At 39.3% G+C, this 25,692-nt stretch overlaps 1 long non-coding RNA gene across 2 annotated transcripts in view; it reads left to right on the top strand.

Moving 5' to 3' along the window:
* LOC140480057 (uncharacterized) overlaps positions 1-25,692 on the top strand; it is a 33,751-nt gene that overhangs the window by 5,334 nt on the left and 2,725 nt on the right. The window contains exons 2-3 of one of the 2 annotated variants that reach the window (XR_011961183.1): positions 14,152-14,239; positions 19,062-19,170. This is a non-coding gene — a long non-coding RNA (uncharacterized lncRNA). Of the gene's footprint in view, positions 1-14,151; positions 14,240-19,061; positions 19,171-25,692 lie in introns of those variants that run through there. The other variant, XR_011961184.1, reaches the window with a different exon arrangement.

Below are 25,692 nucleotides of genomic sequence, written 5' to 3'. Positions count from 1 at the left end.
GTCCCTCCTCCCTACCTTTTATCTTAGCCTGCTTGGCACACCCTCCTCATTCCTGAAGAAGGGCTTATGCCCGAAACGTCGATTCTCCTGCTCCTTGGATGCTGCCTGACCTGCTGCACTTTTCCAGCAACACATTTTTTAGCTCTGATCTCCAGCATCTGCAGTCCTCACTTTCTCCTACATTTAGAAACTGCCCGTGTACGCCCATTGCATCATTCTTTCAGTGGTGACTCTGTAACACCTTAATCTTTCATAATTAAAATTCTTTACCTGGTATAGCAGAGAAAATGTTTATTAAAAAGACATTGTGGTGGAGGTAAACTTTGTATAAGTGGTAAGCGAGGTAAGTAGTAGAATGAGATAAGTATTAGATAATTTGTTCAACAAAAGGTAAAAGATTGTCAAGACCCAACGACATATGAAAATCCTTAGGAATTTAGGAAATATATTTTCGATTTTATTTCCAGCTAGTGCATTTCAGAAGACAGGAGGGTGACCATGTAGTACCCATTTTCAAAAGAGATAGAGCTAACCTGTGTGATTATAAATCATTGTTTAAATTTTAGCACAAGAGGAAATATTTTGAATCATTTATGGAAGATTTAAATACATACCAAAAATATATTTAATAATGAAGAAAAACCTAAATAGATGCATCCAACATGGAGTTTCAGAAAGAAAGGTAATGGTTTCAAAAAAAAACTGGTAGAATACTTTGGGAGATGCAGATTGGGCACAATGAATATGGTGTAAATAAACTAATGAGGCTTTGATAAAATACCCCAAGTGAGTTGGAAAGATTAAAGGGTATGGAATTTAATGGTAAAACAGTGTAATAAATATCAGATTTTTCATGAAGTGGGTCAAAGTGAACATTGTTGTTTCATGCAGTTTGTTCTGGAATAATTTCTATTTGCTGTGCCTGTCAATAAATTTGAAAACAGGACTGGAGAGAATGTGGCACATGTTTGCAGATGAGAGAAAACAAAGGCCATCAAAAGTCCTCTGAAGTATTAAAGGAAGATAAGAGGGACTTTAGATAAGATGTTGGAAAGAATAAACCAAGCATCAGGTGGGATTCACTGTCAGTCAACAGAGACAGGATATTTTGTTCTAAAATACAAATAAAATTCGATTGTGAAAGAAGAAAATGTTGGATGATATCAAAAGGGAAAAGAAATTAGGAATTCAGGTTTACAAGACAAAAAGTAGAACGTTAAATGTCCAGATTTAGAATGGAAATTGCCTGTGTAAAACGTGCCTGACCTTAGTTGAAACAAAATGACATTGACATGCTGCAGCGCCATCATTTGTAAGGTGGTGTGATTACAGCATGACATCGGCACAGTCTTCATGAATGTGGACCTGAGAATTCATAGTCATACAGATGTACAGCATGGAAACAGACCCTTTGGTCCAACCCATCCACACTGACCAGATATCCCAACCCAATCTAGTCCCACCTGACAGCACCCGGCCCATATCCCTTCAAACCCTTCCTATTCATATATCCATCCAAATGCCTCTTAAATGTTGCAATTGTACCAGCCTCCACCACTGCCTCTGGCAGCTCATTCCATACACATACCACCCTCTGTGTGAAAAAGTTGCCCCTTAGGTCTCTTTTATATCTTTCCCCTCTCACTCTAAACCAATGCCCTCTAGTTCTGGACTCCCTGACCCCAGGGAAAAAACTTTGTCTATTTATCCTATCCATGCCCCTCATAATTTTGTAAACCTCTATAAGATCACCCCTCAGCCTCCGACGCTGAGAGAAGATTTGACAGCTGGCTTGTTTTGAAATTTGAATTTTGGTAAATCTTAATCGAACAGATATGATAGAAGGGAAAATAAATGATAGGATAGAGGAAGGAGTTGTAAATAGTTGTTAGTTAATTATTTTCTGTTCTACTTTAAGAAATAAAATTGTTACTTTTTACCTTAACTAGTTTGCGGCCTCTCAAATTTCAGATTACCGCACAAGATAAATCTTTTCTATGTTGCTGATTTAATATTAACAGATGGGGTTTACCCTGTGTCGTAACAGTTTTGGGGCCCGTCTGGGATTTGAACGGTTTGTGGGATTTTGTCCACGCTTTGAATAGTTTGGGTCTTGAATTAGTTATTTGAGCAGGTTTAGACAGATTTAAATAGATATGGGATATGAAAAAGCCCAGTAGATTTACACACTTGCAGGTTAGTGTCCCAGATCTTTTAAATAAAACACAGATAAGACAATTTATTTAATTTTGGTGACTTGTGGTTGGCTAAATTAAAAATGAGAGAAATGGCTCTTAAAATTGCTGAAGAGGTTCTGGGATTTGAAGATGATTCTCAAATTTGTCAAGAAAGTTTAGAAGGAAAGAAAAAGACCATACCTTTAGAATTTGCAATAAGTTAGATTTGGGTTTAACCAAGGACAAAAGCAAAGCTTGATTTGGAGATTTCTGTGTTGGACTGGAATGTACAAAGTTAAAATTCATACAATGCCGTTATAGTCCAACAGGTTTTGAAACTACTAGTTTTTGGAGCCCTGCTCCTTCACCCACCTGATGAAAAAGTAAAGTTGAAATTGTAAGGGAGTTACTCAAACACTTAGGTGTGTCAAAGAAATAGACAAGTGCAGGAGAAGTAGAAAAACTTAAATCACAATTGAGGAAACTGGAGTTAGAAGATAAACAAATGGAGAGAGAGAGAGAGAGGGTGAGAAATAGGATAGAGAGAGACAAAGGGAAAAGAGAGAGAAGGTTCTTGACTGAGCAAAAAGAGAGAGAATTTGAACTTGAGAAGTTGCAACTTAGACAGCAAAGTCAAATTAACAGGATGGAAATTAAAAGAGAAGGTAGTGATATATACAGATATGAAAATGTGTTGCTGGAAAAGCGCAGCAGGTCAGGCAGCATCCAAGGAACAGGAGAATCGACGTTTCGGGCATAAGCCCTTCTTCAGGAATCTGCAGTCCTCACTTTCTCATCGAAGATATATACAGATATGTCAAACTTCTGCCATATTTTGATGAGAAAGATGTTGAAGCCTTCTTTATTTCATTTGACATGTTGGCCAAGTATTTGGATTGGTCTGAGGATTTATGGGTAATTCTTGTTCAGACGAAACTGGTAGGCAGAGCTAGTGAGGTCTTTGCTGCACTGTCAGATGAGGGGGTCAAGATATCATGAAGAGATTAAACAAGCCATTTTAAGTGCTTATGAATTGGTACCAGAAGCAAATACACAGCGGTTCAGAAACACAAAGGAACCAGGTCTGACTTATGTTGAGCTCGAAAGAATTAACATTGTCATCTTGATAGATGGGTGCGTGCTTTGAAAATAGATTGGACTTTTGAGGCTCTACGAGAGATTATTCTTCTGGAGAAGTTTTAAAAGTTACTTCCAGAGATGGTAAGAATTCACATGGAGGAATAGAAAGTTCAGAAACTGAGAAGGGCAGCAGAATTATACAAATGAATACATGTTGGTGTATAAGACAAGTTTCCGGCCAAAATTTCATCCTGTGAGGGACAGAAGTTGGGAGAAGGGGAGACCAAGAGTGGAGAGCACTGGTAAGAGTCTACCACAGGCAAAAGAAACCCAAGAGGGTGGACAGGAGATGAAAGGCCTCAGGTGTTTTCACTATAATGAAATAGGACACAGAAGATTACAGTGCCCATGGTTTCAGAAGAGCACTGGAAAAAGGTGTTTTTACTGCCAGAAGATGGGACACATAAAGTCACAGTGCTGGTTGTTAAAGAAAGGTGCAGTGGGAAAAGATGTGGTAAAAGAAGCTAAGCCAGTGACATTAGTGAAGGTAATAAAGGAGACTCCAAGAAGAGCCAAGGAGCTGCAGGAGAGTGCACAGCCTAGGCAGGGGCTGAGTATGGAGTCAGTACCTGATCTCCACAAAGAAAGAATAAGAAGAGAAGGACAAAAAGTTATAATTTTGAGAGATACATGATCTAACCAGTCTCTGGATAGTTAGAGATGTCTGAATAAGCACTCGTCCTGATCTGTTATCCAAGAGTATGGTAATTTGATTTAGATGTACAGAAATTTAGCGTTCCCCTATGTAAGATCAGGTTGGAGTGTGAACTCAAGACTGGGAAAGTAACAGTCAGAGTGATTGATAGAGTGTAAGTTCCAGGAATTCAGTATGTTCTTGGGAATGATTTGGCAGGGTCCAAGATGGGAGTGATATCGCTTGTTGTGGAGAAGCCCAAGGAAGAGCAAGAAACTGAGGAGTTAAAACAGAAACATCCTGGTATTTGCCAACCAGATCCAAATATCATAAGGCACAGCACAAAGCAAAAGGTAAAGAGAAAGATGAAGGAGTTGAGGTTCAGTTAGCGGACACCCTGTTTGACGTAATGATGCAGGAAAAACCTGAATAGGCAGAAGGTCAGACAGAGGTGTTTAGTTCTGAAAGGCTGAGACTTGCAACAGCAAAACAAGACAATAAAAGATATATATGCGGATACGTACTATGAGAGGAAGCAGAGGATATTCCAGAGGGTTATTCTCTGAAAGATAGAATCCCAAGACTGAAATGGCGACCACGGCAGGTTAGTGCAGAGGAGAAATGGGCTGAAGTGCACCAGATTGTGTTGCTGGTAGTATACAGGCAGCAAGTATTACTTTGAACGACCTGTAAGAGGTCACCTTGGGGTACAAAAAACTCAGGCTAAGGTACAAAAATGTTTTTATTGACCTGGAATGCACAAGGATGTGGTTAACTTTTGTCGTACATGTCATACATGCCAAATGGTAGGTAAGCCACAGGCGATAATAAAACCAACACCTTTGTTGTCAATTCCCATATTCGAAGAACCTTTCATGCGGGTTGTGATTGATTATGTAGGTCCCCTCCTGAGAACTAAAAGTGGGAACCAGTACTTGTTAACCATAATGGATGTGTCTACCAGATTTCTGGAGGTAATTCCATTACGGAGTATCAAGGCAAAAAGGGTATTATGGGATTTAATAGCTTTCTTCACACGATATGGGCTACCCAGAGATATTCAGTCAGACCTAGGATCAAATTTTACTGCTAAGCTGTTTAAGGAGGTTATGGATAGCTTAGGTATACAGTACATTAAATCCAGTGTGTATCATCCTGAATCCCAGGGAGCTTTAGAAAGCATCAAACCTTGAAGACCACGTTGACAGCATACTGTCAGGATTACCCGAATGATTGGGATAAAGGTATCCCGATCATATTATTTGCCATTTAGAGATGCCCAAATGAATCTAGTCTGTTCGATCCCTTTGAATTAATATTTGGGCATGAAGTGAGAAGTCCTTTGAACTTAATTAAAGAAACATTGATAGGACCGAAGTTGGAGATCTCACACATAGGTTATGTATCAGAGGTAAAGGTGAGACTAAATCGCGTAGGTGAGTTAGCTAAACAGCACTTAAAGAGGGTATAGTGTAGAATGAAGTATGTGGCAGATAAAAACTCTAAGACTTGGACTTTTTCCTGAGGGGATGACGTGTTAGTACTGTTACCAGTGGTAGGAGATCCCTTCAAAGCCAAGTTTAGCGGTCCCTATCAAATTGAGAAAAAGTTGGGTCAGGTGAACTATCTTGTAAAGATGCCAGAGGAAACAAAAGAGTATCAGGTATGTCATGTGAATACATTGAAACTGTACTTTACTAGAGAGAAAGAACTGAAGAATCAGGTGTTTGTTACTGCCCGGCTGAGTGAGGAATCAAATTCAGATGATGTGGATTCTGATGTGCCTCAAAATAGATTTAAAAATGAAGAAGTGGGATAGGTTAATAAGCTATCTGTCTCAGAAGCATAAAATGCAGTTGAAAGATTTGTTTACTGTAGTATAAGGACATATGTAAGAATCAGATGGGGAGGACGAATGCTATTGTACATGAAGTAGACATAGGGAATATTGCTCCGATAAACAACACCCCTATCAGCTTAATCCTTTCAAAGCTAGACAGTTCCAAATGGAGGTGGAGGCCATGCTTGATAAGGACATCATCGAACCAAACCAGACTGAGTGGAGTTTGCCGATCATCTTAGTTCCCAAACCGGACAAGATTCAACAGTTCTGCATGGATTATCAATATCCAATACCTAGATTGGAGGACTGTATCGAGAAAGTCGGACAAAGGGTCAGTTGGTGACAGAATACTTGCCTCTGTGAAATTATTTCAGTTTCAAGTAACCTCCATCTTAGCCCTGAAATTGCATCTTTACTTTCTTTCTTCCTACACACTGAAATAATATTCATGAGATCCACTTCGTACTCCACTGATCTTATTCCCAATAAATTGCTGACTATCCAAAATCCCTTTAAGTAATCAGCCTTTGACACCTGTCCGCCTCCAATATTATACAGCTGGGTAAGTTTCCTTTTCCCTGGGATCATTCTTGTATAATTACAGGTATAGGGAGTGTGTTAAATGCAATGCTTCTCTTCCTGTCCCTGCACAATCACTTGTGCTCCACACTGCTCCACAAGGATCAATCCGAGGCCCTCTCATTTCTCACCTCGCTGCCCCTCAGTGACATTGTCCAAACACACAGCATTAGTTTTCACAGGCTTGCAGAAATCTCTCTTGTAAGACACTCTGTAAAATGTAGCATTTTGAATGGGCTTTTGGCCATCTAACTTAATGTCTGCATAAGTGGCTGAGTGTCATATGTTGTTTTAAAATGTTTCTATGAAGTACCTTAAGACATTTTACTACTTTAGTGATGTTAAACAAATGTAAGATGTTATCCTCTAGCCCCACTACACCTGAAGAGCGTTTGTAGCTTGGATTTCTTGAGCAGAAATTTCTCTCCTGAGCCCCAATGTGATGACAGACCCAAAAAACAGAGCACTTCTGCTTGGCGGTGGTTGAGTTTTTCTGTACAATTATGTTTTCTCAGCTCATTGGATATGCACCTAAGTTTAGAACATTAAATTTTATGAGCAGGAAGGCCATCAGGATCTACTGTGGTCCAAAATCCATGCACCATCTTTAAAAATGCAATAATTTAAATTCCGGCAGAGACTGGGGAGTTTCCAAATGAAATTCCTACAGCTTTGCATACATTGAATTCCATTGTCTACTCTTCCATGGTACCTATCTCAGTCTTTCTAAATTTGTCAAAATCTCACCACCTTTTTTGATAAATTTTAACCATAACTTAACAATCTGTCCAAACATTCATCTATGTTCAAATGATCAAGCTCCAATTCCAAAAAAACTTCGCTTTTTATGCTGTTTCTGTACGATAACAGTACACGTGAAGGCCATACCTTGTTTTTTGCTTTGGTAAAGAAGTATCCCAGGTCTGCATGATAATTTCATATTTCCACTGGGCATAAGGCTCATTTTCGGAAATAAGAGTGCATTCATACCCTGCAACTTCCTGTTTTCACTCAATCATCCTTTGCTAACAATGTTATGGACAAGAAGGGAACTAAACTTAAACACTGTCTGATTAGTGAGAATTTTGTTTCAGTTAGCTATTCACCATAAAACTTATACACCACTGACTACAGAATACTTTTCAAATAAACCATCAGAGATATTATGAAATACCTATGGGGCAGACAAGACTTGAATCATGGTCAAGAGGTGGGGACACTACCACTGCACCATTAGAGCCACTTAATTCAATTCCTTAACTCCCTATATTTAAACAAGGACTGCACATTTAATGAGTCCTTAATTAATATATCCAGCACCCGTTCCTTTATTCCATTAGGCCTCAGGCATTCCTTCAGACCATATTAGATCATAATGTACATGCCTCATACATATTGTTGATTTATGAACAGGCATGTTTCCTGTTTTACCAAACAAGACTGTGCCCATGAATGTAATTTTACCGTGGCTGGGGTATTAATAAAAATTCATAACACACTAATGATTTCAAAATAGATTCCCAACGAGCACAGAAACAGACCTTTCAATCCGTCCATTCTGAACATAATCCCACCTACCTGCTCCTGGTCCATATCCCTCTAAACCTTTCCTATTCATGTACTTATCCAAATGTCTTTCAAGTGTTGTAACTGTACCCACATCCACCACTTCCTCAGGGAGTTCATTCCACATGCAAACTACCCTCTCTGTAAAATATTTGCCCCACATGTCTTTTTAAAATCTTTCTCCTCTCACCTTAAAAATATGCCTCCTAGGCTTGAAATCCCACATCCTAGGGAAAAGACAATGACCATTAACTCTATCTATATTTTGCATTATTTTGTAAACTTCTATAAGGTCGCTTCTGAACCTCCTATGTCTATATAGCCTTTCTTTATTAGTCAACCTTCCATACCCAGCCACATCCTGGTAAATCTCTTCTGAACCCTCTCCAGCTTAATAATATCCTTCCTAAAACTGGGTGACCAGTACTGGACACTGTTTTCCAGAAGAGGCCTCACCAATGTCCTGTACAACCTGAACATAACTTCTAAACTCCTATATTCAAAGGAATGAGCAATGAAGGCAAGTGTGCTAAACGGATTTTTAACCACCCAGTCAATATGTGACACACACTTCAAAGAATTATGTTCCTGCATCCTAGATACCTCTCTTCTACAACACCACTCAAGGCCCTACCATTAATTGTATAAGCCCTGTCTTTGTTTGTTGTACCAAAATGCAATACCTCACATTTATCCAGATTGAACTGTCAACAGGGGTGGTACCAGGGGACTGGAGAGTGGCGAATGTTGTGCCCCTGTTCAAAAAAGGGAATAGGGATAACCCCGGGAATTACAGGCCAGTTAGTCTTACTTCGGTGGTAGACAAAGTAATGGAAAGGGTACTGAGGGATAGGATTTATGAGTATCTGGAAAGACACTGCTTGATTAGGGACAGCCAGCACGGATTTGTGAGGGGTAGGTCTTGCCTTACAAGTCTTATTGAATTCTTTGAGGAGGTGACCAAGCATGCGGATGGGGGTAGAACAGTGGATGTAGTATATATAGATTTTAGTAAGGCATTTGATAAGGTTCACCATGGTAGGCTCATGCGGAAAGTCAGGAGGCATGGGATAGAGGGAAATTTGGCCAGTTGGATAGAAAACTGGCTAACCGGTCGAAGTCAGAGAGTGGTGGTAGATGGTAAATATTCAGCCTGGAGCCCAGTTACAAGTGGAGTTCCGCAGGGATCAGTTCTGGGTCCTCTGCTGTTTGTAATTTTTATTAATGACGTGGAAGAGGGAGTCGAAGGGTGGGTCAGTAAATTTGCAGATGATACGAAGATTGGTGGAGTTGTGGATAGTGAGGAGGGCTGTTGTCAGCTGCAAAGGGACTTGGATATGATGCAGAGCTGGGCTGAGGAGTGGCAGATGGAGTTCAACTCTGCCAAATGTGAGGTTGTCCATTTTGGAAGAACAAATAAGAATGCGGAATACAGGGTTAATGGTAGGGTTCTTAGTCAGGTGGAGGAACAGAGGGATCTTGGGTCTATATACATAGATCTTTGAAAGTTGCCACTCAGGTGGATAGAGTTTGTAAGAAGGCCTATGGTGTATTATCGTTCATTAGCAGAGGGATTGAATTCAAGAGTCGTGAGGTGATGTTGCAGCTGTACAGGACCTTGGTTAGGCCACATTTGGAGTACTGTGTGCAGTTCTGGTCGCCTCACTTTAGGAAAGATGTGGAAGCTTTGGAGAGGGTGCAGAGAAGACTTACCAGGATGTTGCCTGGAATGGAGAATAGGTCATATGAGGATAGGTTGAGAGTGCTAGGCCTTTTCTCATTGGAACGGCGAAGAATGAGGGGTGACTTGATAGAGGTTTATAAGATGATCAGAGGAATAGATAGAGTAGACAGTCAGAAACTTTTTCCCTGGGTACAACAGAGTGTTACAAGGGGACATAAATTTAAGGTGAAGGGTGGAAGGTATAGGGGAGATGTCAGGAGTAGGTTCTTTACCCAGACAGTGGTGGGGGCATGGAATGCACTGCCTGTGGGAGTGGCAGAGTCAGAATCATTGGCGACCTTTAAGCAGCAATTGGATAGGTACATGGATGGGTGCTTAAGCTAGGACAAATGTTCGGCACAACATCGTGGGCCGAAGGGCCTGTTCTGTGCTGTATTGTTCTATGTTCTATGAACTCTACCTGCTATTTTTCAGCGCATTGATCCATTTGATCAAGGTCCCTTTGTAATCTTAGGAAACCTTCCTCACTGTCTACTATGTTACTAATTTTGGTGTCGTCCGCAAACTTACTAACCACGTCTTCTTTATGCTTACCCAAATTATTTATATAAACCGATAATAACCAGATCCCTATGGAAAAAAGCAAATTACTGCAGATGCTCGGAATCTGAAACCAAAAGAGAAAATGCTGGAAAATCTCAGCAGGTCTGGCAGCATCTGGAAGGAGAGAAAAGTGCTTATGTTTCGAGTCTAACTGACCCTTTGTCAAAGGTAAAAAAAGGGAGAAATAAGGAGGTATTTATAATACGCTGAGAGAAGGTGAGTCATGGCTCCAGAAGCAAAGGTAGTAATAAAGAGGTGATAATGACAGTGCATAGAGAGATTATAGGGAGATTAGGAGCTGTGAATGACCAAGGCTAAAGCCAGTGTGATGTGACAAAATATGTGGGGGATGGGTGAAGCAGAGGCAAAATGGAAAACAGGGGAGAGGGGTAGCAAAGGGGGAAGAGGAGAGGAAAAAGGTGATGGGAGAGTGGGAGCGAGAGAAAGAGAGACAATCAAGAAATAAGAGGTACAGAACAGTGAAATTTTTTTTTAAAAAAGTTAAATAAAATAAATGAAATAAAATTACAGAGCAATATGAAAACAGAGGGGTCAAGATGGGATAATCATCTGAAGTTGTTGAATTCAATGTTGGGACCGGCAGGCTGTAACGTGCCTAGTCAGAAGATGAGATGCTGTTTCGCCAGTTTGCGTTTCCAGTTTCTGATCCCTATGGAACACTGCTGCTGACATGCCTCCAGTCCGAAAAGCAACCCTCCACCATCACTCTCTGAATTGAGTTGAACTGAGTTTGAATTGAATTGAATCTATTCTTGTGTGTACCAAGGCACAGTGGAAAAGCTGTGTCTTGCGAGCAATACAGGCAGATCACATAGTTAAGTAGCATAGATAAATAAATAATAGGTAAACAGCAGCAAAAACCAAAACACAGTAACAGGTGAGTACTAAGAGTTTGTGAGTCCATTCAGTATTCTAATAATGGGTAGAAACTGTTTTCTACCCGTGTGCATTCAGGCTTTTGTACCTTCTCCCCAGTGGTAAAGACTGTAGAAAAGCATTGCCAGGTGGGATGGATCTTTGAGAATGCTGACAGCCTTTCCTTGACAGCGGACCTGGTAGATGGATTCTATAGCTGAAAATGTGTTGCTGGAAAAGCGTAGCAGGTCAGGCAGCATCCAAGGAACAGGAGAATCGATGTTTCGGGCATCAGCCCTTCTTCAGGAAGGATGGACTCTATAGATGGGAAGTTAGCCTTTGTGATTTTCAGGGCCGAGTTCACCACTCTCTGTAACTGTCTCCAATTTTGAATGGTGCAGTTACCATACCAGGTAGTGATACATTCAGACAGAATGCTCTCAATGATGCACCTATAAAGGTTGGCAAGGGTATTCGCCATCATGCCAAGTTTTCTCAGCTGCCTGAGGAAAAACAGATGTTGCTGGGCTTTTGTAACTAGTGCATCCACATGAAGAGTCCAAGAAAGTTTGTTGTTGATGACCAGGAGCTTGATACTTTCCACTCGTTCCACCTCTGGGCTGTTAATGTGTAGGGGGCATGAGTTACATCTGTCTCCTGCCGTTAGGCAAATTATGCATCCAATTGGCAAGCCCACCCTGAATCCCATGTGATCTAACTTTACTAATTAGTCCACCATGCAGAACCTTGTCGAAGGCTTTACTAAAGTCCAAGTAAATAACATCTGCTCTGCCCTTATCACTATTTTTGGTAACATTCTCAAAAATTCAATCGTGTGAGACACTATTTTCCTCGCATAAAACCATGCTGACTATCTCTAATCAATTTTTGCCTCTCTAAATGTCCATAAATCCTATCTTTTATAATCACCTCCTACAATTTACCCACAACTGAAGCCAGACTCTTGGGTCTATAGTTCCGCTGTTTCTCCTTGTAACCTTTCTTAAACAAAGATACAAATTAGCCACCTTCCAGTCATCTTACACCTCACCCTTATTGCTTATTACCTCTAAAATTAGAGCTTAGAATATCATAACCGTGTTCAGTAGAAGACAAAGATCATTGTATGATAATTATACCTATCCTATGTGTTTCAAAGTTAAATGCAAATGTGTTATGATGCCAAAACCACAATATATAAATACTGTACCATAATCACAAATATCATGTTTTTATTTCTTACTTCTATTTCAGTTTTTTTTAATAAGTTTCATTTTATTTTTCCTTCAATCCTAATAATTATGTCTAACTAATAACTATGTGGTAACACTCACCACACATGAATTACTTTCTAATTTTCCTGGCTTCTCTTTGGGATATCAAATGATAACTTGACTGGTATTTTCAGCTGTAGCTAATCAAACTATAGATTGACCAAATGACTGTGAAGAGTTATGCACCAATCTTTTATGCAACATACTTTGTAAGAAAGCTAGTACCTGAAGCAGGTAATATCATTCAGACATGCTGTGCTATGCAAAAGTACATAAGGGAAGTGAGATGTTGAAACAGTGTGTTTACATGCTGCTAATTTAATTTATTTGCTATTTTAAAAGCAGCATTATGAGGTAGGTGGTACAATCGAAATAAAATGCTAAGTAAATTTACAGTGTTCAGAACAGAATAGAATAAACAGGTTTCAGCAATTGGATCTACTGAAACACAATGTCTCCTTAATAGTTCTTCCCCAAACATTTTTATTGAAAGTAAGTTGTGAATCAAGTTACATTTAGCAATCAGTCTTTATTAAATTCTAGTGGATAAGCCATAATGATTTGCTTTCCAGATTTTGCAGTAGATTCAAATATTCTATGCCAATAACACCCAATCACAATCATAGCCAAAATTGCTTGCTGTTCGTATTGAGTGATATTCAGACAGAGGAACATTTAATAAGATTAACATTGTTTTGTCCTTGTACTTCCAGAAATACTGTTCAAAATTCTGTCATAATTAACAAATTGTTTCACATCCTTATCATTCTCCAGAAAGAAATGTGAGCTATTTGGTGGGAGTTATCGTAACGTGTGTGTGGGGATGTTTTATGAGCTGTTATGAACTTGTTTGTATTTCAAAAAATGTTTTATGTAAAGACACTGGAATCTTAGTTAGTGGTATGTGAATAATTTAGTTGCTACATTCTAGACTTCCAAAATGTGTATTGAAAATGTGATTTGGGTGAGGTATTTGACATGCAGGAATGCAACTTAGTGTTTTTGATACAGTGTTTTGCATTGTTACCAGAAAGTTAATGTATTGTTAATTTGTAGAATAAAGAAAAATCTCTTTTATTTTTGAAATCTTTCATTTAAAAATATATAAACCGCAGGTTTGTTATTTGGAGCAGTTTCTGCCACAGCTCTGAAAATCATTAGTTTTTTATATACAAAATGTCTTTTTTATTCATTATGTAATGTGGACATCTCTGTAATTGCCATTGAGAAGGTGGTGGTGAGCTTCCTTTGTGAACTGCTGCAATCTATTTTGCATAGGTACACCCACAAAGGCATCAAGGAGTGAATTTCAGGATTGTGGAATTATATTTCCAGGTCAAGATGGTTAAATGGCTTTAAGGGGAGTGGTACTCTGATATACTCTGCCTTTTAAGAGTAACTTGGATAAAGCACTTAAATTTAAATTTTGACCACTGAAGTATGAGGACCAGAGGGAGATAGTGCACTCTCCAACCCTGTTTGTAGAAAATTGTACTTTATTTTGATGAGATCCAAGTTTAAAATCAATGTATTTTTTGACATTGAGATAATTTTCATCATGATGGTTTATGATTTATGAAAACATCTATTATATTTAATTTTCTCTCCTCTCCTCAAATTACTTACTCATGCTTTTGGTGCCATTCCATCAACACCAGTCTGGTATGTTGTCATAATTTATTTGTGACTTCAGTGAACAATCATTTGATCTTGAATATGTTGTCACCTGATTTCTAATTTCATAAACCTGCTTCATGTTGATTTTATTTTCCCAGGTACCTGATATACTATTATGACATTTGTTTTACTGACATGGTTGAGATCCTAGCATTCAGCACAATCTACAGACAGATGACCATGTTGGTAAGTAAACTAGCCAAGTATTAAAGAGCCTAATCTATAAACTGTGAATTCAAACAAAAACCAACAGCAGTTGATAGGGTGGCGTTCTTATAGAATAGGTTGATGTCCACCAAAATATTGTAAAATGATTCCAGTAACCACCATCCTTCTGGCCTGCGACCCAACATATTTTCTATTTTGACACTGCAATGTTAGTGCATTGCACACTGAATATAACTTGATCACAAACATTTATAAATTAATCATTTTGTGTTTTCAAACAGGTAATAGAAAGCTCATGCAAGGTTGTAAACAACATAGATTCTGTTTATGTTTTCACTTTCTTTGATTAAAATTTTTATTTTTGATAACTCACTATAATTACTTTTTCTCCCCTTGTACAATTTCCCAACTGAATAAAAGGCCATAATTAAATTTTACTATGTATTGAAAGATAAAGTGGCTATAGTCGCAGAGAACCATAGGGCTGCCCTCTCATTAGGGAGAGGTGAGTTCACCTGAGGGTCACCATACCTCAAGTGAAGGGTGAGGTTGAGAAGGCCAGATCTCTGTTGTGAGCTCAGTAGATACATGAATTAGTCACACTCCTAGACTTTGTTTTGAAAACATTTTAATGACCTAATCAGGTCAGGTAGGTAAATATTTTGGCACATTCAACAAGACCCTCATGTGTTCCAAGGCAACGCCTTCACTCTATATTTTCGATACCACTTAGCACATTAATCCTCACACCAATCTTGCACTCACCCTTTTCCATTTATGCCTTTCTTGCATCCTTATTTGTCCATCCAGTACTGAACCACCTATATCTTTATGCAGTACCATGCCACTCCTTCATGGTTACCCTCAACAAACATTCTCAATCTATCCATTCAACACATGCTTTTGCTCTCACTGAAAGCTTTCTTCTTTCCTTCCTTCCAGAAGAGAATGCAAAAATATGACGATGAAATTGGAGGTAACCTACCAACTATAAAGCTAGACAGATTTCAAAAGAGATTTACTAGGAAGTTGTTGGGTATAAGGTTTGAATTATAAAGAAAGGCTGGGACATTTTTTCAGGAGGTTGAGAGGTGACCGTTGAAATTTATAAAATCATGAAGTGTATAGAAAGGGGTAATGGTAAATGTCCTTTCCATAGGATGGTAGATTTCAAGACTAGGGATCATATTTTTAAGGTGAGAGGAGAGAGATTTAAAAAAGACATGGGGGCAATTTTTTTTACATAGAAGGTGGTTTGAGTGTGGAATGAACTTTCTGAGGAATTGGTGCATGCAGGCACAGTTACAACATTTAAAAGACACTTAAATAAATGCATAAATAGGAAAGGTTTGAAGGATTATGGACCAGGAACAGGCAAGCAAGACTAATTTAATTTGGGATTATGTTCGGCATAATGGTTGGACCGAAAGGTCATTTTCCATGCTGTTGACTCTATAACTGTTACATAACTGACAGATGCAAAGATCAGTGCATTCTCAGTGCGCTTGGCTTTCTGTGAAGGGAAACTACGAGCCTATTACAGAATTAAATTTCAACAATGACAAGGCAGAAAGCAACCATATTGACTTAATGTCAGCAGCTAGTAAACTATGGTTATGAGCATAATGTTCACTTAAAGCACTCTTGCCTTTACAGCTCTATTTGTGTCATTAATCTCACAAAAGGTCTTCAAATGCCCTGCAGGAAATGGTGCAAGACAACAATGACAACTCCTCGCAGAAGTCACTCATTCTGAAGATATAGTAATCATATAGACATGCACCAACTCTGATGCTCACACTTCAGTGGTATGGGATTGGTCAAGAAGAATAGTTGATGTTTCACCTACTGATTCTTATTTGATTTAAGCTTTATTGTCACAGATACTTAAGTACAGAAGGTGAGCAAGCGCAAGTGGTGGTTATAGATTTAGTGGAATTTTTGCATTGGAAGCATGGGGCTCTCCGAGCCCAACTCAGCTGGAGTTTGGAGGCCATTGCTGAGGATGGATTGGACTCCTCATGGCTATCATCAGCCATGCTTTAAGTAGATATTTCTTGATTCCAGGCAGCCAGCTGGTAAATCTATTTTAAGGTGCAAAAATGATCAGGGTGGGTCAACTGCTGAAGGAAGAGAATATGACAATTTTCCAGGAATATTGTGCATATTTGGATTAGCATTATGGGGCAAGAAAGAAGTGTTAGGTTTCAGCACCTATTTGCATACATTCCTGTCCTTTGGTGTTGCTACGTGCCCAGGAAATCCACTTACCCACGAGTAAATTCTGTAAACTATAGTAGTATGTCTAATTGAACGCCTGCTCCCAAACCCATGAACACTTGCAAGTTAAAATTCACATCAAGACTGGCAAGTAAATGTTGCAAAATTTCCATTCATTTTCTATTAATATAGTTTAATCTTTAATGTGGTATTCTGTTAATTGTTCACAAGAAATAGGTCTTAAGTGTACAGAAAATATACAAGTGGCTTGAGCCCCAAACATTTTTAGTCAATGGTAATTTCTGTGGAAAGAATAGGAAGGACAAAGTTCAGAAACAAACTTCTTGATAACAAGATCCCATTGCATGTCAATTAAGTAGAAGTACAGATGTCAATGAATAATTCAGCATATTAAAGAATTAAGAACAGTGTCTTGAAAAATTGTATTTATATGCCATTTAGAAATTGGCATACTATAAAATAAGTATGTTAATGTGCTCCTGTACTAATTATGAAGTTTTTTTAATTTTGCTTATTCAAATGCAGATTAGACTTAATTTGACAATTTCCAGCAGTGTCTAGATTGTCCAAGGTCAAATATTGTGACAAGTGGTAGTCTATTGTCCAAGTTTCTATGACATGCACTAGCACGGAAATATAGGGTCAGAGTGCAAGGGGAGTGGGAACGTACAGCTGCAACTTTCCTAAACTGGCAGGATTCCAAGGCAGTGGTCTTGGTGGATTCTTCTCTTTTCATTGTGTTACACCATACTCTGAGGAATTAACAGGAACGTCACATAACTCACATACTATTCTAGTGATTCATTCTTTAAAGATGTACCTTCTAAATATGAATTTCACAAACAGTATAAATGGCAGTTTTGTTTTTGAATCACTTTACCAATTTATCAATGTTAAATCTGAGATTAACCTGATTTTAAAAGCATCAGCCATAACAGATATTGTTAATTAGGTCCCTCTAGTGACACATTTTGAACATTGCACTATTAATGACAAAGTTGCCTTGGCACTAATTTGCAAATGGAATTGTATTAGTGTGGTAAAACTATTAAGTTGTTTTTGATGAACTGAATCACTTACTGAAGTATTCATAGAATCCGCAAAATTACAGAAATGTAATGCAGAAAGAGTCCATTGGGTGAATTGTGTCTACGCACCAATAAACAAGCCATCCAACATAAACCGACTTTGCCACATTTGGCCCGTAGCAGTGTAAGTGTCTTTCCAAACACCTTTCGAATGATTTAAGGGTTTCTGCCTCCAACGTCCTTCCAGGTTTTCGACCCCTGCCACTGTTAAAGCTTTGTCTCATCTCCCCCCTAATATTTCTACTAATCACTTTAATGTTACTGATTTCTGTATTAGTATAATTAAGCATTCCCATTCACCCTACGCAAGTTTCTCATAATTTTGTATATCTTAAATCAAATCTCCCCTCTGCCTTTTCTGTTGCAACAAGAACAACTCCTACCTCTCCAATCTTTCCTATAGCTGCTATCCAGTTTTCAGTCTTAGCAATATTCTCATAAATCTTCTCTTATCCTCTCTCACACAACTACATCCTTTCTCCAATAAGATGACCTGAACAACATGCAGTACTCAAGTTATGGCCTGACAAATGATTTACATAGTTCCAGAATAACTTCCTGCTCTTGTATTCTATATCTTTAATAATAAAGGAAACAATTCCATATGTCTTCTTAACCAAGTTACCTATCCTGCAATCTGTGAACATTCACTCCAAAACCGTTCACTTCCTCTAACCCTCACAGTACTCTCCCATTAATTCTGCATTCCTTTGCCTTGTTTGATCTTCTTAAATGCATCACTTCACACTTTTATGGGTTGAATTCCATTTGCCACTGTTTTGCCTATCTGACAAGTCATTTAATATCTTTCTGGAGTCAATAGTTTTCTACCTCACTAACAACCACGCGGTCAATTTCTGTGTCATCTGCAAGTTCCTTGATCATGCCCCCTAAATTGACCTTAACAAATTGTTATGATATACCAGAAAAAGCAAGGGACCCAGCACTGAGCCTCATGGAACCCCATCAGAAATAGCCTTCCATTAAGAATCTGGTTCAGATGAAGACATCAGACATCAATAACCTGTCTTGGGTGGGCCCATTGTGCTCAGGTCAAGGGGGCAGAGGTGATGGCCTAGGCCAGAAGCAGCTGATGATTTCTGCCTGTGGCCCTGCTTCCAATTGCTAAGTTTAGCCCAATGATAATAGTCTCTTTGCTAAGATTATTGCAAACAGATTGAGTAATGTTGTGGAAATTGACCCAAGACAGAAGGTATTCCTAGTGGCAACCTAGGAATGAAATATTGCCATCTTAAATAAAATTGTCATAGGGGCAAAAAGCAACAGGAATGATGATCTTGCACTACGTTTTGGGGACATGGCAAATGCGCACAACTTTCTCAGAAATAAAATGGTCACAAAAGGCCCTCAGAGAATGGGGTCACCCAAAAGTTTCATCACTATGGGTGAAGACCTATATACCAAGACTGAAGACTTCAGAGTTGCTACCTGTCCAAAGAACCAAAATACTCACACATTTCTAAGAATATATTTTCATTTGATATTTGCAGAGGTATTACTATTATTGGATGAAGCAGTTACTAGGATTCCCAACAACATCAGCAGTATCAACAAGAACAGCATGCTAAAACTACTAGACCTGTACCTCACAATTCACTTTACATTCAATGGACAAGTATACAGGCAAATCAAAGGTACACCAATGGGGTCCCTGATATCAGGATTGATAGCAGAAACAGTAATGGACTCAGAACGGACAGCCTTTCTCAGCATCCATCCCAAACTCTGGATCCGTTACGTAGATGATACCTTTGTCATCATTAAATGTACACAACTGGAAGAAACCCACCACCACATCAATAACATCCTCAATGGAATAAAGTTCACTAAAGAAGAGGAAAACAACAGCAGACTCACTGTCCTGGACGTATTAGTGGAACACACACCGAACAGTGTACTCCAGATCAATGTGTACAGGAAGAACACCCATACAGACCAGATACTAAACTATAACAGCAACCACAGCAGCACCCACAAACAAAGCTGCATTACAACACTATTCAAATAGGGAAGGACACAATGCAGCAAACCAGAACTCCAGAAAGCAGAACACAAATACCTATTCATGGGATTTAAATGAAACAGATACCCTGAGAGCACTACCCTCCAGTACTTATGCAACAAACCTAAAGAAGAAAACACTACACGACCAGACACGATAGTGACCATACTGTACATCAAAGACATATCAGAAATGACTGCCTGACTATTCAGACCCCTAGGAATCTTACATAAACATGTTTACATAAACCAGTAAACACCTTTCATTAGCTCCTCACAAAGGTTAAAGACCTGATACCCATATCCAACAGGATGGCCATTAGATACCCTGTAAGGACTGTGAAATATACTACATAGGAGAACAGGAAGAAAACTGACTATACAAGTGCAAAAACATCAGCTTGCCACTGCCAGACATGATCAGTACTCTCTCATTTCCAACCACGCAGACAATGAAGGACACAAATTCAAATGGGACAATGTAACCATCCTAACACAGGCATAACAGAGACATGCCAAAGAATTCCTTAAAGCTTGGCACTCCAACTGGAATTCAATCAATAAACACATTGATTTAGGCCCCACATACAAAGTACTCAAACACAAAACCGGAAGTACTAAAAAAACAGACACACATAAATACCAGGCGGGACAGACCCACCAATACTTTATCGAAGACGCACTGATGAAATCACCTAGAGAGGTGATGAAAAGTCTGCAGAAAAGCACACCAGCTCGACGACTGAATCTATGATCTCAGAGGAATTAAAAACCCTGGTTAAACTGCACCGTATGATCAAGAACTCAATGAAAAAAAATCATTCTCTACATCTTATCACCAATGGGATCTTCTACTGCAGCAAAGTGAGCAGAAGAATCGGTATCCACCAGAGGGCTCACCTGACAAAGTGATCTGACTTTGTTTAAATACAGTGGGCAAAATAACACCAAGGTATTGAATCTTTTATCACTCTTAAAGATAGAAAAGGCATCTTTGGCAAGAGGTCAGTGGTGCTGCTTACAGAGGCAAACTCAGTGAACCTATTGACGTGATGGGCAGGCATTGAACTGGAAATAAGGGCAAATTAATCAATATGTTGAAGGAATGTTGTCCAAAACAGGGTTGGCAGAGACACCAGCAGCAGGAGTGGTCATGCTGGCAACTAGCAGTCTGGGGCAGGACGCTGGCGACCAGCAGCCAGAAGCAGAGACACCAGTGACCAGCAGCTCGGAGTAGGAATGTTGGCGACCAGTGGCTCAAAGCAGGGACATCAGCAGCCAGAAGGGGATGCCCAGTGCAGCGTTTGGTGGATACCAGTGATCAGACCGCGTGGAGGCCCCTGCACTGGTCTGTTGTGAAGTACCTTTGGAGAGAGACTGTGTTGTTTCTCTTTTTAACTTTGTTTCTTGTTTTTCTGACCTATGGTAACACTATGTATATTTGTAATGTAACTTTTTTTTCTTCATTTCTCTATTCTGTAACTAAGGGTTGTACGGAGGTACCTTTGCACTTAAAATGGTGTTGTAAGTGGTGACTTCTAAACTTTTCACTGCACTCATTTGAATGAATAAAACTAATTGAATTCAATAAAGTGAACAAGACTTTAAAGTCAAGGAATCAGAACAAAATATTACAAAAACAACATTGACTCAGACACTTGGTTCAGAACTTCACATCATAGTCAAAACTTGTTAATAGATTACTACTCAAATCAAATTGTACCCAAAAAAATCTATCATAACTATGGAATGGTCAAGTATTGCCAGGTCCTTTAGGAGATGCAGGACTATGGTCAAATTACTTCCACACATCTTTAAATGTGCCTATTTGTGAAAAAAAAATGGATGAGTAGAAAGACACAAGATCTTGGCAAGTCTTTTTGCCAAGTGTGGGGACACTTTGGAACCTGGATTTAGTACTTAAGGAAGGACAAAAAATTGTTGTCGTCGGCATCACCGTGTTGGAAGAAAATAATCATAAATTATTAGCAATGACTTGGGAGGAAATACGAACACTTGAAGGAGGAGATTCTGGAATTGATGGTTGGCTGGTTCATTAAATTCTTTAGATTCACCATGAGACATGGGTGAAATGGCTCAAAAAATAATGGCCTCATTCATTTCCTCAAGATCTAGAAATACAAATCTTTCATGCAGCTTATCTCAAAGCCACTTCTTTGACACTTCAACTGGTGCCGATTTTCAGAGCGAAGTGATAATCATCCATCATGACCCCACAAGGCTTGAGGACAAGTGTCCAAAACAGAAAGGTCATTCAGTATCCAAATGGTTAATGTATGGACTGTATATAGGTGATGAAAAATACTTGAATCTGATGGGTAGGTATGGTGCACTGCTCCATATGAGGAGCAGATTGACTTCATACTGTTGTTTTTGACAAGTCACCATTAGTAGTTATGTGTTTTGTAGTTGTATGTTTGTTTTCATTACATTAAATGTACTTGGCCTTTTCTATGTAAGTAATTAAAATTAATTAAAGTGCATAATGATCACATGATGTATTGAGGGTTGTGGTGGTCAGTCAGCTCAGTCCCAGGACATCACTGCAAATGTATACCCAAACATCTTCAGCTGCTTCTTTCCTTTCATCAGAAGGTCAAACTTTCTGAAGTAGTCCATGTCCAACACAAGAAGACCTGGATAATATTCAGATTAGGGCTGACAAGTGGCAAGTAACATTCATGCCTCACAAGTGTGAGGCAATGACCATCTCCAAAAAGTGGGAATCTTTAACTATCTCCTTTTGATATTCAATTACATATCATCCCTGAATTCCCTCACTATCAACATCTTGAGGATTATCATGGACCTGAAACTAAATTGGACGAGCTTTGTAAACATTTTGTCTACAAGAACAGTTCACAGGTCATAAGCAACTCACTTCTAAATTCCAAGTTATTGAGGTAAATCCTGAAATTATGCCAGGGAATCTCTTGGCATCCAATTTATCCCTTATCTATGTGAGTGTTTAAAAGGATGAGGAAAAGAGCATTGGTAGAAAGTAAACAAAAAGCGCATCTCGAGTTGAATGATGGTCAGAGACGAAGGTGACCATCTTGACGTACTGGGTAACTGTCTCATATTCATTGATAAGAAAGGTTCAAAAAAGTGATTGGCATAAGGTAAAATACAGCCCTGGGAATTATACTGATGATTAATTCAAAGCAGAGAGCATTCCTTGTTAGGTGGCAGTCCTGTTAGACAGCTGTTTTCTTCAGATCAAAGGTGGATCAGGAGGATGGAGGAAGACCACAGGAAGTTCCCTAACATTTTGGTTAGAGAGCAGAATGCTGCTAAGACAAACTTTTAAGATCAACAGGGCACTGGCCCAAAACGTCGACTTTCCTGCTCCTCAGATACTGCCTGACCTGCTATGCTTTTCCAGCAACACACTCCCTACTATTAAGATCAACAGTCTATCCTAATCAGCAGTTTGACTTCTGCTATCAGTGAAGACTCTCAGCAATCACCTGGGTATGTGTTCCCTGTCTATTAAGCCACTAGCATCTAAACTCTTTATTTTGATAACATAGAATTACTCAACTGCCTAGTTTAGTTATCAGTACCTCCCAAAGATGAGAGGAGCTCCAACAACACTGGACACCACCCAAGATAAAGCATTAGCATTACATCCATTACCTTAAGCATTCATTCTCTCCCACCCCAACACAACACAGAGTGACAGCACTGTGTAGCATCTATAAGATTCACTGCAGCAAGACAAGGACCCGGGGCCTTGGCCTAGGTCTGGATGGGGTTTGTGATGTATGCCAGGGCCAAACAGCTAACCCTTGGGGTCTAGTGGGCCCACTGTGCTTGGATTGGAAGTAGGGTTGCTGCACTTAGGTCAGGGGCTGGGTATAGGATCAGCAGTCCAAGCCGACAGCAACACTGGGATCTCTGATCTTTTTTCATCCCTGTCCCTTCGACAGCACTTTCCAAACTCTTGATCTTTTCCATCAAGAAGGAAAAGAGTAGCTGATGCCACTGCATTCAGGTTACCCTCCAAGCCACACTTTGGCTTGACTTGGAAGGAGATCCTTCGCCTTGTTGGGTCAAAATTTTGGAGCTCCCATTCTAACAGAATTGTAGTTGCATTACAGAGCAAGAAGGCTGCTCACCAACACCTCCGAAAGGCAATTAAGGATGGACAATAAATGGTGACTTAGCCAGCGATGCCCACATTAACTGAAAAAGTTTTTTAAAAAGTTAAATTCCCTCAACACCAGGTATTATTGACAATATAATTCACAATCAATTCCAATGACTTGTTTTTAAAATTGCACACAACTCTTTTAAAATTACAAACAGTTCTTTACAGTTTCCTTGGTTTAAAGCAGTATCTTTTCTCATTTTTAGTCCATAATTCATAAGTGTTATGACACCGAAGCAGGGTCCCAGGTTTGATTCCAGCCTTGGGTGACTGTTTGTGTGAAGTTTGCAGATTCTCCCCATGTCTGCGTGGGTTTCCTCTGGGTGTCTTTACAATAGCAACTGGAAAGAAATTCTTCATGTTGAAAATTGGGTAAATGTTGCTTTCCTTATTTACTAAAACATGTAAGTAATACCTAAGGAAAGACTAAGGGCCATAAAAGACAAAAATGTTCCTTTTTGTGAAGAGGCAGAATGTGTTGGTATGATTTTTAATCAAAACTTTATTTTGCAAAAGAAGGTGATAATGTGGATATTGTAGATAATGAGGAGTGTGAAGCATTGGATGTAATAGACATAGGGAAAAAGGAGGTCTGGATGTAGGTTTGTTTGCTGAGCTGGAAGGTTCGTTTTCAGACATTTCATCACCATACTAGGCTTTATTCAGCTTCATCCGGAGGCTCACTGAAGATATTACCTATAAGGTGATGAATGTCTGAAAACGAACCTTCCAGCTCAGTGAGCAAACCTACATCCAGAACGTCAACCTGAGCTACAAATATTCTCAAAACTCGGAAAAAGGAGTGTTCATTGGCGTAGCATCCTTGAAAGTGGAGAAAGCAGGAGGGTCAAATGACTTGTACGCTAGGCTGTTGAAAGAAACCAGGAAGGAACTAGCAGAACGCTTGATCAGGTTTGGTACCAGAGAAATGGAATATATTGCATCTTTGTTCAAAAGTGAGTGATGGTCAGACTGAATAATTATACACAAGTCAGTGTAATCTCAGTAGTGAGCAAATTATTCAAATCAATCCTCAGAGACAAGGTAGACTATAACTTAGAAAAGCACTGATTAATCGAGAATAGCCAGCATGAACCTATTAAGAAATGACTGTGTCAAACAATTTGTTTTGAGGAATCATTTATGTAAATGATTTGGATGTGAACATGGAAGGTTTAGTTAGTAAGTTTGCAGATGACACCAAAATTGGAGGTGTAGTGGACAGTGAAGAAGGCTATCTCAAGAGTACAACAGGATCTTATCAGATGGGCCAATGGTTCGAAGAGCAGCAGGTTGAGTTTAATTTAGATAAATATGAGGTGTTGCATTTTAGGAAGACAAATCAGAGCAGGACTTATACACTTAATGGTAAGGTCCTACAAGTGTTGCTGCACAAAGGGACCTTGGAGTGCAGGTTCATTGTTCCTTGAAAGTGGAATCGCAGGTAGATAGGATAGTGAAGAAGGCTTGTGATATGCTTTCCTTTATTGGTCAGAGCATTGAGTGTACGAGTTGGGAGGTCATGTTGCAGCTGTACAGGACATTGGTGCAGCTCTGGTCTCCTTCCTAAGAGAATGATGTTGTGAAACTTGAAATAGCTCAGAAACAATTTGCAAGAATATTGCCAGGATTGGAGGGTTTGAGCTACAGGGAAAGGCTGAATAGGCTGGGGCTGTTTTCCCTGGAGCGTTGGAGGCTGAGGGGTAACTTTTTAGAGGTTTCTAAAATCATTAGAGGGTAAATATACAAGGCCTTTTACCTGGGGTAGGAGAGTTCAGAACTAGAGGGCATGGACTTTGGGTGAGGGGGAAAGATTTAAAAGGGACCTAAGGGGCAGCTTTTTCACACAAAGGGTGGTGTGTGTGTAGAATGAGCTGCCAGAGGAAGTGGTGGAGGCTGGTACAATTACAACATTTAAAAGGCATCAGAATAGGAATGGTATAGAG

This window comes from Chiloscyllium punctatum, chromosome 7, assembly GCF_047496795.1.
Source record: "Chiloscyllium punctatum isolate Juve2018m chromosome 7, sChiPun1.3, whole genome shotgun sequence".
NCBI classification, from domain to species: Eukaryota; Metazoa; Chordata; class Chondrichthyes; order Orectolobiformes; family Hemiscylliidae; genus Chiloscyllium; species Chiloscyllium punctatum.
Note: the sequence above shows the minus strand (reverse complement) of the source record. Positions and strands in the feature narration are given on the sequence as shown.